At 39.4% G+C, this 16,917-nt stretch overlaps 1 protein-coding gene across 1 annotated transcript in view; it reads left to right on the plus strand.

Annotated features, from left to right (window-relative positions):
- Nucleotides 1-16,917, plus strand: part of TRIM47 (tripartite motif containing 47) — an 81,168-nt gene that overhangs the window by 57,655 nt on the left and 6,596 nt on the right.

Genomic DNA, 16,917 nt, shown 5'->3' on the forward strand with positions numbered 1-16,917 from the left:
CCCACACACACACTTTTCTACTTACATTTTTAACTTGAAAAATAACGAAAATTTGGGCGCTAAGACTTGTCTTGTACAAGCTCCTATTTAAAACCCACCTTCCCTAAGTGAGTTAAATTGAATTCAGAGAAAATTAAATAAAATGAGGAGCGCTTCACAAGGGAGCAATACAAAACTGAAGGATAATCAAATTATAGAATCAAATATAGAATACAATATAGAATCAAATATTGAACCTATTGGTAATATCTCAAAAATACTGGACATAAAATACTTTAACGCAAATGTACTTGAACACAAATATTAATGAATATTTAATAAGACAAATGAATATATAAAAATACAATATATACAATTCAGTCAGGTGTATATACCCTTAAAAAAAACTGGGACGTCTCCCAACTAATAAATCAAAATATTGAGCTTTGACGAATAACACTGTGTAATAAAGTGATAATGTGCTAGTTGATATAATTTAGTGTTTATATAAAATGTGTTATGTGCCGTTATTTAGGCTGTGTTATATGTAAGAGGCATAAAATTCTAAAGCCTATTATGTTAAGTGTATAGTGATATCTAAACACATGTAAAAATCAGCTAAAACCGCAATTGAAACATAATTCTAATAAAGAAATCTATACATAATAAACATACGCCTAGATTTAGAGTTCTGCGTTAGCCGTCAAAACCAGCGTTAGGGGGTCCTAACGCTGGTTTGGGCCGCCCGCTGGTATTTAGAGTCAGTCAGGAAAGGGTCTAACGCTCACTTTCCAGCCGCGACTTTTCCACACCGCAGATCCCCTTACGTCAATTGCGTATCCTATCTTTTCAATGGGATCTTTCTAACGCCGGTATTTAGAGTCTTGGCTGAAGTGAGCGTTAGAAATCTAACGACAAGACTCCAGCCGCAGAAAAAAGCCAGGAGTTAAGAGCTTTCTGGGCTAACGCCGGTTCATAAAGCTCTTAACTACTGTGCTCTAAAGTACACTAACACCCATAAACTACCTATGTACCCCTAAACCGAGGCCCCCCCACATCGCTGCTACTCTATTAAATTTTTTTAACCCCTAATCTGCCGACCGCACACCGCCGCAACCTACATTATCCCTATGTACCCCTAATCTGCTGCCCCTAACATCGCCGACCCCGACATATTTATTACCCCCTAATCTGCCCCCCCCAACGTCGCCACTACCTACCTACAATTATTAACCCCTAATCCGCCTCACTCCCACCTCACAAACCCTATAATAAATAGTATTAACCCCTAATCTGCCCTCCCTAACATCGCCGACACCTAACTTCAAGTATTAACCCCTAATCTGCTGACCGGACCTCGCTGCTACTCTAATAAATGTATTAACCCCTAAAGCTAAGTCTAACCCTAACCCTAACACCCCCCTAAGTTAAATATAATTTAAATCTAACGAAATAAAATAAATCTTATTAAATAAATTAATCCTATTTAAAGCTAAATACTTACCTGTAAAATAAACCCTAATATAGCTACAATATAAATAATAATTATATTGTAGCTATTTTAGGATTAATATTTATTTTACAGGCAACTTTGTATTTATTTTAACTAGGTACAATAGCTATTAAATAGTTAAGAACTATTTAATAGCTACCTAGTTAAAATAATTACAAAATTACCTGTAAAATAAATCCTAACCTAAGTTACAATTAAACCTAACACTACACTATCAATAAATTAATTAAATAAACTACCTACAATTACCTACAATTAACCTAACACTACACTATCAATAAATTAATTAAATACAATTCCTACAAATAAATACAATTAAATAAACTAGCTAAAGTACAAAAAATAAAAAAGAACTAAGTTACAAAAAATAAAAAAATATTTACAGACATAATAAAAATATTACAACAATTTTAAACTAATTACACCTACTCTAAGCCCCCTAATAAAATAACAAAGCCCCCCAAAATAAAAAAATGCCCTACCCTATTCTAAATTACTAAAGTTCAAAGCTCTTTTACCTTACCAGCCCTGAACAGGGCCCTTTGCGAGGCATGCCCCAAAGAATTCAGCTCTTTTGCCTGTAAAAAAAAACATACAATACCCCCCCCCCAACATTACAACCCACCACCCACATACCCCTAATCTAACCCAAACCCCCCTTAAATAAACCTAACACTAAGCCCCTGAAGATCTTCCTACCTTATCTTCACCCTGCCAGGTTCACCGATCCGTCCTGAAGAGCTCCTCCGATGTCCTGATCCAAGCCCAAGCGGGGGGCTGAAGAGGTCCATGATCCGGATGAAGTCTTCATCCAAGCGGGAGCTGAAGAGGTCCATGATCCGGGTGAAGTCTTCTATCAACGGCATCTTCAATCTTCTTTCTTCCGGATCCATCTTGCAGACCTCCGACGCGGAACATCCTCTTCTCCCGACGCCTACTAGCCGAATGACGGTTCCTTTAAGGGACGTCATCCAAGATGGCGTACCTCGAATTCCGATTGGCTGATAGGATTCTATCAGCCAATCGGAATTAAGGTAGGAATATTCTGATTGGCTGATGGAATCAGCCAATCAGAATCAAGTTCAATCCGATTGGCTGATCCAATCAGCCAATCAGATTGAGCTCGCATTCTATTGGCTGATCGGAACAGCCAATAGAATGCGAGCTCAATCTGATTGGCTGATTGGATCAGCCAATCGGATTGAACTTGATTCTGATTGGCTGATTCCATCAGCCAATCAGAATATTCCTACCTTAATTCCGATTGGCTGATAGAATCCTATCAGCCAATCGGAATTCGAGGGACGCCATCTTGGATGACGTCCCTTAAAGGAACCGTCATTCGGCTAGTAGGCGTCGGGAGAAGAGGATGTTCCGCGTCGGAGGTCTGCAAGATGGATCCGGAAGAAAGAAGATTGAAGATGCCGTTGATAGAAGACTTCATCCGGATCATGGACCTCTTCAGCTCCCGCTTGGATGAAGACTTCATCCGGATCATGGACCTCTTCAGCTCCCGCTTGGATGAAGACTTCATCCGGATCATGGACCTCTTCAGCCCCCCGCTTGGGCTTGGATCAGGACATTGGAGGAGCTCTTTAGGACGGATCGGTGAACCTGGTATGGTGAAGATAAGGTAGGAAGATCTTCAGGGGCTTAGTGTTAGGTTTATTTAAGGGGGGTTTGGGTTAGATTATGGGTATGTGGGTGGTGGGTTGTAATGTTGGGGGGGGGTATTGTATGTTTTTTTTTACAGGCAAAAGAGCTGAATTCTTTGGGGCATGCCCCGCAAAGGGCCCTGTTCAGGGCTGGTAAGGTAAAAGAGCTTTGAACTTTAGTAATATAGAATAGGGTAGGGCATTTTTTTATTTTGGGGGGCTTTGTTATTTTATTAGGGGGCTTAGAGTAGGTGTAATTAGTTTAAAATTGTTGTAATATTTTTATTATGTTTGTAAATATTTTTTTATTTTTTGTAACTTAGTTCTTTTTTATTTTTTGTACTTTAGCTAGTTTATTTAATTGTATTTATTTGTAGGAATTGTATTTAATTAATTTATTGATAGTGTAGTGTTAGGTTAATTGTAGGTAATTGTAGGTAGTTTATTTAATTAATTTATTGATAGTGTAGTGTTAGGTTTAATTGTAACTTAGGTTAGGATTTATTTTACAGGTAATTTTGTAAATATTTTAACTATTTTAGCTATTAAATAGTTCTTAACTATTTAATAGCTATTGTACCTGGTTAAAATAAATACAAAGTTACCTGTAAAATAAATATAAATCCTAAAATAGCTATAATATAATTATAATTTATATTGTAGCTATATTAGGATTTATTTTACAGGTAAGTATTTAGCTTTAAATAGGAATAATTTATTTAATAAGAGTTAATTAATTTCGTTAGATGTAAATTATATTTAACTTAGGGGGGGTGTTAGTGTTAGGGTTAGACTTAGCTTTAGGGGTTAATACATTTATTAGAATAGCGGTGAGCTCCAGTCGGCAGATTAGGGGTTAGTAATTGAAGTTAGGTGTTGGCGATGTTAGGGAGGGCAGATTAGGGGTTAATACTATTTATTATAGGGTTAGTGAGGCGGATTAGGGGTTAATAACTTTATTATAGTAGCGCTCAGGTCCGCTCGGCAGATTAGGGGTTAATAAGTGTAGGCAGGTGGAGGCGACGTTGTGGGGGGCAGATTAGGGGTTAATAAATATAATATAGGGGTCGGCGATGTTAGGGCAGCAGATTAGGGGTACATAGGGATAATGTAAGTAGCGGCGGTTTACGGAGCGGCAGATTAGGGGTTAATAATAATATGCAGGGGTCAGCGATAGCGGGGGCGGCAGATTAGGGGTTAATAAGTGTAAGGTTAGGGGTGTTTAGACTCGGGGTACATGTTAGGGTGTTAGGTGCAGACGTAGGAAGTGTTTCCGCATAGCAAACAATGGGGCTGCGTTAGGAGCTGAACGCGGCTTTTTTGCAGGTGTTAGGTTTTTTTTCAGCTCAAACAGCCCCATTGTTTCCTATGGGAGAATCGTGCACGAGCACGTTTTTGAGGCTGGCCGCTTGCGTAAGCAACTCTGGTATCGAGAGTTGAAGCTGCGTTAAAAATGCTCTACGCTCCTTTTTTGGAGCCTAACGCAGCCTTTATGTGGACTCTCAATACCAGAGTTATTTTTATGGTGCGGCCAGAAAAAAGCCGGCGTTAGTTTTTCGGGTCGTTACCGACAAAACTCCAAATCTAGCCGTTAATTACAAAAAAAAACACTAAATTACAAAAAATAAAAAAAGATTACAAGAATTTTAAACTAATTACACCTACTCTAAGCCTTCTAAAAAAATAACAAAGCCCCCCAAAATAAAAAAAAATGCCCTACCCTATTCTAAAATAAAAATGTAACAGCTCTTTTACCTTGCCAGCCCTTAAAAGGGCCTTTTGCGGGGCATGCCCCAAAGAAAACAGCTCTTTTGCATTTAAATAAACATACAATACCCCCCCAACATTACAACCCACCACCCACATATCCCTAATCTAACCCAAACCTCCCTTAAAAAACCTAACACTAAGCCCCTGAAGATCTTCCTACCTTGTCTTCACCACGCCGGGTATCACCGATCCGTCCAGAAGAGGGTCTGAAGTCTTCCTCCTATCCGGCAAGAAGAGGTCCAGAAGAGGCTCCGAAGTCTTCATCCTATCCGGCAAGAAGAGGAGATCCGGACCGGCAAACATCTTCATCCAAGCGGCATCTTCTATCTTCTTCCATCCGGCGCGGAGCGGGACCATCTTGAAGCAGCCGATGCGGATCCATCCTCTTCTAACGACGTCCTAAGTCCGAATGAAGGTTCCTTTAAATGACGTCATCCAAGATGGCGTCCCTCAAATTCCGATTGGCTGATAGGATTCTATCAGCCAATCGGAATTAAGGTAGGAAAAATCTGATTGGCTGATTGAATCAGCCAATCAGATTCAAGTTCAATTGGATTGGCTGATCCAATCGGCCAATCAGATTGAGCTTGCATTCTATTGGCTGATCGGAACAGCCAATAGAATGCAAGCTCAATCTGATTGGCTGATTGAATCAGCCAATCCGAGTGAACTTGAATCTGATTGGCTGATTCAATCATCCAATCAGATTTTTCTTACCTTAATTCCTATTGGCTGATAGAATCCTATCAGCCAATCGGAATTCGAGGGACGCCATCTTGGATGATGTCATTTAAAGGAACCTTCATTCGGACTTAGGACGTCGTTAGAAGAGGATGGATCCGCGTCGGCTGCTTCAAGATGGTCCCGCTCCGCACCGGATGGAAGAAGATAGAAGATGCCGCTTGGATGAAGATGTTTGCCTGTCCGGATCCTCTTCTAGCCGGATAGGATAAAGACTTCGGAGCCTCTTCTGGACCTCTTCTTGCCGGATAGGAGGAAGACTTCGGACCCTCTTCACCCGGCGTGGTGAAGACAAGGTAGGAAGATCTTCAGGGGCTTAGTGTTAGGTTTTTTAAGGGGGGTTTGGGTTATATTAGGGGTATGTGGGTGGTGGGTTGTAATGTTGGGGGGGGTATTGTATGTTTATTTAAATGCAAAAGAGCTGTTTTCTTTGGGGCATGCCCTGCAAAAGGCCCTTTTAAGGGCTGGTAAGGTAAAAGAGCTGTTAAATTTTTATTTTAGAATAGGGTAGGGCATTTTTTTATTATGGGGGGGCTTTGTTATTTTTTTAGGGGGCTTAGAGTAGGTGTAATTAGTTTAAAATTCTTGTAATCTTTTTTTATTTTTTGTAATTTAGTGGGGTTTTTTTTTGTAATTTAGTGTTTGTTTGTTTTTTGTAATTTAGTTTAGTTGATTTAATTGTAGATAATTGTAGATAGTTTATTTAATTAATTTATTGATAGTGTAGTGTTAGGTTTAATTGTAACTTAGGTTAGGATTTATTTTACAGGTAATTTTGTAATTATTTTAACTAGGTAGCTATTAAATAGTTAATAACTATTTAATAGCTATTGTACCTAGTTAAAATAAATACAAAGTTGCCTGTAAAATAAATATTAATCCTAAAATAGCTACAATATAATTATTATTTATATTGTAGCTATATTAGGGTTTATTTTACAGGTAAGTATTTAGCTTTAAATAGGATTAATTTATTTAATAAGATTTATTTTATTTCGTTAGAATTAAATTATATTTAACTTAGGGGGGTGTTAGGGTTAGAGTTAGACTTAGCTTTAGGGGTTAATACATTTATTAGAGTAGCAGTGAGGTCCGGTCGGCAGATTAGGGGTTAATAATTGTAGGTAGGTGGCGGCGACGTTGGGGGCGGCAGATTAGGGGTTAATAAATATAATATAGGGGTCGGCGGTGTTAGGGGCAGCAGATTAGGGGTACATAGGGATAACGTAGGTTGCGGCGGTGTGTGGAGCGGCAGATTAGGGGTTAAAAATAATATGCAGGGGTCAGCGATAGCGGGGGCGGCAGATCAGGGGTTAATAAGTGTAAGGCTAGGGGTGTTTAGACTCGGGGTACATGTTAGGGTGTTAGGTGCAGACTTAGGAAGTGTTTCCCCATAGAAAACAATGGGGCTGCGTTAGGAGCTGAACGCTGCTTTTTTGCAGGTGTTAGGTTTTTTTTCAGCTCAAACTGCTCCATTGTTTCCTATGGGGGAATCGTGCACGAGCACGTTTTTGAAGCTGGGCGTGTCCGTAAGCACCGCTGGTATTGAGAGTTGCAGTGGCGGTAAATATGCCTGTACGCTCCCTTTTTGGAGCCTAACGCAGCCCTTCTGAGAACTCTCAATACCAGCGTTGCTTAAAAGGTGCGGGGGGAAAAAAGCACACGTAGCTAACGCACCCCTTTGGCCGCAGAACTCTAAATCTAGGCGATAGTGACTAAAAGAATGTATATAACAGAATCTTAACTTAAAATAGGTCAATCACAGATAATTCTCCAATCTGTTACAGAGTTGGTTGTAAACAATAAATCTCCAATCTGTTGCGAAGTCGGTTGTAACCACTCTATTACAAAGAAAATTGTAACCTATCTAATCTAAAATCCAATGCAACACTAGCTAATTTATACCTAGTAACAATGCTAAGGATCCTTTAAATGCGTATATTGATAAAATATATAAGGAAGTCAATAAAGTACTTATAACTTCATCCTTAATGTATAGTGCATGATGACATCAGAGCAAACAGTAAAAGTGGAAGCACAATTTTAATGTTAGTATAAGGATTAAACAAATTTGTGGAACACAACTGCAGTGTTGAAGCCAAATTTAGTGTTTGTAACACAAGACTGTCTAAACTCTTTATTGAAGGAAAGAGTTCTTAAAGTCTTGTGGTGTTGCTCAGGAAATAATTTATACAGGTATAGAAACGGTGTTATATTGATTATATGAAATAACTGATAAATACCATAAAGAGATATAATCAGAAAATAGCTTAGTCCATTACCACAAGCAAAAGTGAGTAATATTGTTGCGAATGCACAAACAACAGATGTATCAAAAGTAGTTGTAACACAGTTGGCAGCGTGGTTAATATATGCTTGTATTAGTTAAAGTCAAGTGAGTTGTTAAATGACAGAACCGCTATTATGTAGTAGTTTCCTTTAACTGAAGGCTGAACACAAAGTAGGAGAAACAGTCAATAGTGGTTCAAAAATACGGTAAGAAAGATTTACTACCTTCTCTTCCTTTGAGGCTGTAGAAATGCTGCGGAGTTGCAGAGAAATCAGTGCGGTTACACGCTGACTACAAACGCCGGAGCTGTTTGGGCTGTGACGTCAGTTTAGCGTGGAGGCGGTTGCAGCGATATTAGCCTGTGTGAATCTGCTGCTGGAAATTTATGACTGCAGGTGAATGAGAGAAACGGTTTGTTGGTAATATCTGAGTTTTACAAATACCGTTCCTAGTAGATGAACACCTTAAGTTGAAAGTCCTTTTAGGCAGTGAGAGAGGTAGTTGTTTTTAATAACAAAGAATCCTCAATGGCAAATTTCAGCTTATAGAGACAATTGGTTTGTAATCCAGTCTGGTAGTAGAAACTACAATACTAAGCACTGAGTGCAAGGTGAGCACCTGATTTAAAGGGAAGACAGCGAATCAATTGGTAGTGGGTGTGACAGGGAAAGAGAAGGGGAGTGTAGGAACAGAACCTTACAGAACCTCCTCGTCAAGGAAGCTGTTCCACAGCGAAAGGTCGAGGTCGGTCAGGATGGCGACGATGGAACAACGACAGAAGTCGTGGAGAATTAATATTAGAAAGAGGTTCCCAAGAATCTTCCTCTGCAGAATAATCTTTCCATCTCACCAAATACTGAAGTACACCTTTTGAAATTCTAGAGTCCAATATGGTTTCAACCTCATATTCTTTACCATCTGAAGCTATATTTGAAGGAGGTAGAAGGACTTGGTCATTCCTAGTGCGGACGTAAGGTTTCAACAAGGAAACGTGAAATGTGGGATGTATCCTTAGAGAGCTGGGAAGCTCTAGTCTGACAGCATTGGCATTAATGACTTTCTGTATAGGAAAAGGTCCAATAAAGAGACTGGCCATTTTCTTAGAAGGGATTTGTAATTTCAAATTCTTTGTAGAAAGCCAAACCAAATCTCCAATTTTGTAGTCAGGAGCTTTACGTCTTCTGAGGTCATGAAAGTGTTTTTGAGACTTTTGAGCTTCAAGGATGTTTTCATGAATGATTTTAAAGTTCTCCTGTAATTAATTGTGCAAATCATCAAGTAAGGGAGAATCTGATGAAGTAGAAGGTAAGAAAGAAAATTTAGGATGATATGCATAGTTAGCAAAGAAGGGGGTCATCTTGATAGAAGAGTTGATTGAGTTATTGTAAGCAAATTCTGCCATTGAGATGTAATTAATCCAATCAGCCTGATGATAAGAACAGTAACACCGAAGATAATGTTCAAGCCATTGGTTCAACCTCTCAGATTGCCCATTAGTCTGGGGATGGTAGGCTGTGGTAAAACGATGTTCCATCTTAGTGATCTCACATAATTTAAGCCAGAATTTGGAGGTGAATTGTGTCCCTCGGTCAGTTGTTAATATAGAGGGAATGCCATGTAACTTTACAATATGATCAATGAACAAAAAAGCAGTCTCTGAGGAAGTAGGAAGCTTATGAAACGGTATGAAATGAGCCATCTTTGTGAATAAATCAATGACAACAAGTATAGTGGTTTGTTTTTTTGATGGTGGTAATTCAACAATGAAATCCATTGAGATATGATGCCATGGTTTGTTGGAAACTGGTAGAGGCATAAGTAATCCAAAAGGAGGTCTCCGCTCAGGTTTAGAAGTGACACAATCCCTGCAAGTGGTAATATATTCAGCTATAGATGATTTCATTTGAGGCCACCAATAAGTACGACTAACCAGATCAAGAGTCCTTAACAGCCCAGGATGACCAGCCAAAGGGGTATCATGGCAGCTCTGTATAATCTGTGTTCTTAAACCATCAGGTACATACAATTTCTCACCTTGGAAATACAGGCCATGAATCTTGAGAAGATTTGGTTCAGGAGGTATAGGTTTGTTTTTACAGAAGTTTTTTAATTCAGATAATATAGTAGAAGTGAAACCAATAAAACATTGGGGAGAAACAATATCTTTCCTGATGGGAGACTCAGTTGGACGAATAGGAAGACGTGATAGGGCGTCTGCTTTAGCATTTTTATTTGCTGGTCTGTAGATAATGGTGAAGTTAAAACGATCAAAATATAAACTCCAGCGAACCTGTCTAGCAGAAAGGGTTTTGTTGGATTGTAAATATTGTAGATTCTTATGATCTGTGTAGATAACAATTGGTAAGACCGTGCCCTCTAAAAGGTGTCTCCAATGTTCAAGAGATCGTCGGATTGCCAGTAATTCCTTATCTCCTATGGCGTAATTACGTTCGGCAGGTGACATAAGTTTGGAGAAGTAAGAAATAGGATGAAGTGGTTCGGATAAAGATTTTTGTTGTGAAAGTACAGCTCCGATTGCATAATCCGAGGAGTCTACTTCTAGGGTATACTGATAAGAAGGATTAGGAAATTGGAGGATAGGTGCAGAAGTGAACCTAGACTTTAAGTGTTGGAATGCATGTTTAGCATCAGAACCCCATAAGAAAGAACTGGAAGAACCGGTTAATATTGTAAGAGGCTTTACTATTTTAGAAAAACCCTTAATAAATTTCCTGTAGTAATTTGCGAAACCAAGGAAACGTTGTAGTTCTTTTCTGGACTTAGGTTCAGGCCAATTCAAAACAGTGTCAACTTTCTGCTTTTGCATTTGGATTCCAGATGGTGAGATATCATAACCCAAGAATGAAACTTCCGTTGTGTGGAATTTACATTTTTCCAATTTAGCGTAAAGTTTATGTGCTCTTAAACGGGCAAGCACCTGTCGGACGTGTTTGACATGTTCATCCCATAGTTCTTGAGTAAATGAGGATATCATCCAAATAAATAACTAGACATACGTCAAGGAGATCACGAAACACATCATTTATAAAATGTTGGAAGGTGGCAGGGGCATTGCAAAGGCCAAAAGGCATTACAAGATATTCAAATAAGCCGTACCTGGTCCTAAACGCTGTCAACCATTCGTGACCCTCCTTTATTCGGATGAGATTATACGCCCCTCTTAAGTCAAGCTTAGTGAATATAGTAGCATCAGATAGCCTCTCAATCATTTCGGGAATCAAAGGCAGGGGGTATCTGTTTTTGATAGTGCACTTATTCAGTTCACGATAGTCAATAATTGGCCTCAGACTAGCATCTTTGTTACGCACAAAGAAGAAACCAGCTCCAGCTGGAGAAGTGGAGGGCCTAATAAAGCCTTTTTTCAAGTTCTCATCAAGATACAATTTGAGATGTTCAAGTTCAGGATTGCTTAATGGGTAAAGATGACCAAAAGGAATCCTAGCTCCAGGTTGAAGATCGATAGGGCAATCATAAACCCTGTGTGGTGGTAAATTCTCTGCTTCGGTCTTACTGAAGACATCTTGAAACTCTAAATACTGAGGAGGTAAACTGTCAGAGTGAATAGTTGAATTTATCAATAAAGGACAAGGAAAACAGGTATTTCTGCAATAATCTGAAGAAAACTTTATTTGAAAAGGAGACCAAATAATATCAGGGTTATGAAGTTGTAACCACTTCAAACCCAAAACCAAAAGGAAATGGGGCGAGGGAAGAACGTCAAATGATAACATTTCAGTATGTCCAGAAATAACAGTAATAATAGGGATGGTCTCATGTGTAATTGGACCTGAAAACATAAGTGACCCATCTATGACTCTAATAGGTATAGGAGTCTTTTTCTTGATGAGTGGTATATTCTTCATAGAGCAGAAATCTTGGTCAATATAATTCCCAGAAGCCCCCGAATCGATAATAGCATCATCAATCTTCAGATGACTTTGTTGTAGCTGTAAGGAAACAGACAAAGTACAATAAGTGGATTGCGATGGAGAATGAAGAGATGTAAATAAGTTGTTGGACTTACTTTTCTTATTTTTTAATAGTATTGAACAGTCCTGGACAGTATGGGAGGAACTAGCGCAATACATGCACAAGTTTTTAACACGTCTACGTTGTTTTTCTTCAAAAGACAAAGGACCTCTAAAAAACCCAATTTCCATAGGTTCTGCTTGAGATTTAGATGTTGAAGAAGAGGTGGTTGTAGCGACATGAAAAGAGGTTTTAGGTTTCAAATCAGTAGAATATTTTTCAGCTTTTCTTTTGCGTAAGCGGCGATCAATTTGAATAGCCATCTTCATGAAAGTATCAAGGGTCTGAGGTAACTCAATTCGGGCAAATTCATCTTTTAATGTTTCTGATAATCCTAAACGGAATTGGTTTCGGAGTGCAACAGGGGTCCAATGAGCGTCTGTGGAGTACTGTTTGAAGTCGGTGATATACTCCTCCACAGGTCTCTTCCCTTGCTTAAGATTCCTTAAACTCATCTCAGCAGTAAGCTGTATATCTGTATCTAGATACATTTCATCCATTGAAGTGAAGAAATCGTCAAGAGAGGCTAAAATTGGGTCCTGGGTTTCAATGAATTTATCAGCCCAGTTTCTTGGATCACCTCTGAGAAAAGAAATGGTTGTCAAAACTTTAACTCTGTCAGTGGGGTATGTTCTAGGTCTCATAGAAAAAAGAAGTTGACAAGCATTTTTAAATTGCCTATAGGCTTTTCTATTCCCAGAGAAAAGGTCAGGAAGTGAAACTTGAGGTTCAATTGAGTTGTCAAGCTGATTCCCCTTTAAAGCAATAGAGTCTTTTATAACATTCCTTAGAGCAGTATTTTCAACCTGTAATTCATGTAGGCCTTGTGAGAGCTGATCAACCTTTTGGGTAAGATTATATACAATCTGGCGTAAATCTGCTGGTTCCATAGTTTTCTCGGGCTTAGTATTATATAAGGATTAAACAAATTTGTGGAACACAACTGCAGTGTTGAAGCCAAATTTAGTGTTTGTAACACAAGACTGTCTAAACTCTTTATTGAAGGAAAGAGTTCTTAAAGTCTTGTGGTGTTGCTCAGGAAATAATTTATACAGTATAGAAACGGTGTTATATTGATTATATGAAATAACTGATAAATACCATAAAGAGATATAATCAGAAAATAGCTTAGTCCATTACCACAAGCAAAAGTGAGTAATATTGTTGCGAATGCACAAACAACAGATGTATCAAAAGTAGTTGTAACACAGTTGGCAGCGTGGTTAATATATGCTTGTATTAGTTAAAGTCAAGTGAGTTGTTAAATGACAGAACCGCTATTATGTAGTAGTTTCCTTTAACTGAAGGCTGAACACAAAGTAGGAGAAACAGTCAATAGTGGTTCAAAAATACGGTAAGAAAGATTTACTACCTTCTCTTCCTTTGAGGCTGTAGAAATGCTGCGGAGTTGCAGAGAAATCAGTGCGGTTACACGCTGACTACAAACGCCGGAGCTGTTTGGGCTGTGACGTCAGTTTAGCGTGGAGGCGGTTGCAGCGATATTAGCCTGTGTGAATCTGCTGCTGGAAATTTATGACTGCAGGTGAATGAGAGAAACGGTTTGTTGGTAATATCTGAGTTTTACAAATACCGTTCCTAGTAGATGAACACCTTAAGTTGAAAGTCCTTTTAGGCAGTGAGAGAGGTAGTTGTTTTTAATAACAAAGAATCCTCAATGGCAAATTTCAGCTTATAGAGACAATTGGTTTGTAATCCAGTCTGGTAGTAGAAACTACAATACTAAGCACTGAGTGCAAGGTGAGCACCTGATTTAAAGGGAAGACAGCGAATCAATTGGTAGTGGGTGTGACAGGGAAAGAGAAGGGGAGTGTAGGAACAGAACCTTACAGTTAGTATCTCAGAGACCCCTCGCTACCTTCGCAGCTTTACCGGGGTGCTCTCTGTTTGCTGTTAAATGTGTAAGCGGATATAGGAAAAGTCACCGATAGCAAATCAAGGCTATACTTGGATAAACTCGGTTACTCACGGACACGCCACCTCAGTTGCTTTACCTGTTAGGCACAAATTCGCCACCACAGTTGCTTGTTAGACGTCTTTACTTGAACCGTTGGATCCAATTCCAGCTATGTTAGCGTTGTGGATACGTCACTGACTTCTGGAGTTCTCCTCTGTGTGAATCTTTAGAGCATGTTCTCAGTGTGCAGCATGATTACAGGTGATGAACGGCCGTTCAAATGAAAGTCTTTTGCTGAATATCTGTATCCACGTTCCAAAAGCAAACTTCTTATATGGAACAGTAGAGTGATATAGCTATTGTTAACGCATTTCGCCCTCATGCAGAGCTTTATCAAAACATCACTTACATTTTTAACCTGTCAAGAAGGAATCTGCACAGCATATGTGCTAATTAGGTCCAGCCGCTCAGGTTCCATCTCCATAAGCCAGTCCCCAATTTTTGAGAATGAAAGGTTAATGTCACACCGCTCTGGCTGTTGCCAGGGATGCGGCGGTTGCTGCTCTGGCTGTTGCCAGGGATGCAGCGGTTCCTGTGAGCTTGCTGCGATGATGTCATCGCCGCACTTTTGTTCCCCTCTGAAGCCGGATCCTTTGAACTCCTTGGCGTGAATCGGAGCCTATGTAAGTACCTGCATAACTTACATTCACTGCCCAAGTATAGGTGTTATTGTGTGTGCTCCTAGGTGCTTTATTACTTGAATTGCCGGATTGCTTTAATATTACTGAACTCTGCTTGTCTGACTACTCTGCCTGTTTAACCCTTCAATTGTTGGACTGCCTTAATTTTGCTGAACTCTGCTTGTCTGACTACTCTGCCTGTTTAACCCTTCAATTGTTGGACTGCCTTAATTTTGCTGAACTCTGCTTGTCTGACTACTCTGCCTGTTTAACCCTTTAATTGCTGGATTGCCTTAATATTGCTGAACTCTGCTTGTCTGACTACTCTGCCTGTTTAACCCTTGAATTGCTGGATTACCTTATCATTGCTGAACTCTGCCTGTCTGACTACTCTGCCTGGTTTACCCCTGAACTGCTAAACTGCTGGATTATCTTTTGTTGCTGACCTCTGCCTGTTCCTGACCACTCTATTGGTTTACCCCTGAACTGCTATTCTGCTGGAGTGCCTTTCTGGTGCCAAACTCTACCTGTCTCTGACCATTCTCTGCCTTCATCTTATTGCCATGAAGGACTACCCCGTCTATCAAGAGTACTGCTTACCTCATTTCTTACACGCACTTTGTTCTAGGATATTTCCTTATCCTTCCGCTGAGTTTGGTCTGATAGGGAAATATCCCACGAGCATTACAGTTATGTGCTATACTGAGCAACACCTGGAAAGAAGTCAGTTGACCAGTTTATCTGCAGAGAGATGGGATTCCTGGATGTGATTCCAATGAATACCCTGCAGACAGATGTTTGCATAGTGTCACATACCTGTACCATGTATGTCACTACCTGCTACAAGTAACGATAGGGATGCCACTTGGCTAATATTTTAGCTAATATGTTTGTGTCTAACAAAGGTAGTACTGCTGTAATCATGAGATTGTATGGCCATTTTAACCCATAATAATTTTCTTGTGATTATTGGAATTTATTAAAAAAAACAAAAAAAAACATAAGTTTATAGTAATTTTTAATCTTTGGGTACTTTTGTATTACATTTTTCATTTACCAAATAGACAGATTCTCTTTATTATGCTAGTACAAATAAATAAGCAGGTTTATATATTTATTTGGTGAGAAATATGTTAAATAATAATACAATTTAAAAAAAAAAAACATTCCTCGTTATCCCCTAGTGTCACACTATCTCAGTCCCATCTGACGTCTTCCACATATGACACAGCCAGTGGACACTGTTTGCATGTGTAGCTACTAATGATCAAATAAGCTTTTATGTGACAATAAGGTTGAGTGCCAAGAAGTACAGTACTTGTACAGATATTATTAATGATATTTACCAGCAATCTAATCTTCCCTCATAAGCACTCCAAGAGCCCCAATGAACAAGCTATCAGATCCTGATTTAATTATGTGCAGGAGATGAGACATTAGATAAACCAGCAGCTCTCAAACTGTACAGTAACTTACACATCATTATCAACTTAATCATCTATTAATGCCACAATTATAATAGATATTTTCTAAATAGGAAAACAGAAGTTAATTCTGCATGAAAAGCCCAGAAGCACTGATCGTTTACTTCCAATTCAAAAACTTTTTGATTACAATGAAAACCTGAACATAGTTGTGGTTGTGCAGCTATAGCTCTGGCACAAGCACACTTACAGACAACTTAGGAGAGAGCACATGTTGCAGTTTCCATTTGAAATGACTGGATATCAGTAAGTGGTCTATAGACCATCAGGAGAATTATTTACTTCTTCACTGCTCTCCAATTAGGCGGTTGCCCCCCAAAGCCCCCCCCCTTGGAGCCGACCCTGTGTCGGCATTTATCATTGCACACGCATTTCTAGTGAAATGCTTGTGCAATGCCGCCCCCTGCAAATTCGTGGCCAATCGGGTGCTGATTGCTGTCTGTCGCCTCAGAGGTGGCGGACGAGTTAAGGAGCAGCGGTGTTATGACCGCTGCTTCTTAACTTACATTTCCGGCGAGACTGAAAGTACGGGTGTAGATAGCAGCATCCGCTGCTTGGTAAATCTACCCCTAGGTCTTCACTCATGCAAACCCAAAGCGCACTAATTTGGTTTCCGGTTTAGCAAATTAATTTATTTTAATTTTTAACATGTGCGCAAGTTAGCGCAGGCACGATATTGGTTATCGCCACCCGCACTAACAATAGCGCGCCACTTATAATCTAGCCCACTGCTTTAGTTTTTCCCTTGCTCTCATAAAAGCGATCATGAACCTGCAACACACTAGTGTGATTTACTGTTTACAACTAAGGTGTTTTATAAATGTTATGTAACTGGACATA

Source organism: Bombina bombina, chromosome 1 (assembly GCF_027579735.1).
Source record: "Bombina bombina isolate aBomBom1 chromosome 1, aBomBom1.pri, whole genome shotgun sequence".
NCBI lineage: Eukaryota > Metazoa > Chordata > Amphibia > Anura > Bombinatoridae > Bombina > Bombina bombina.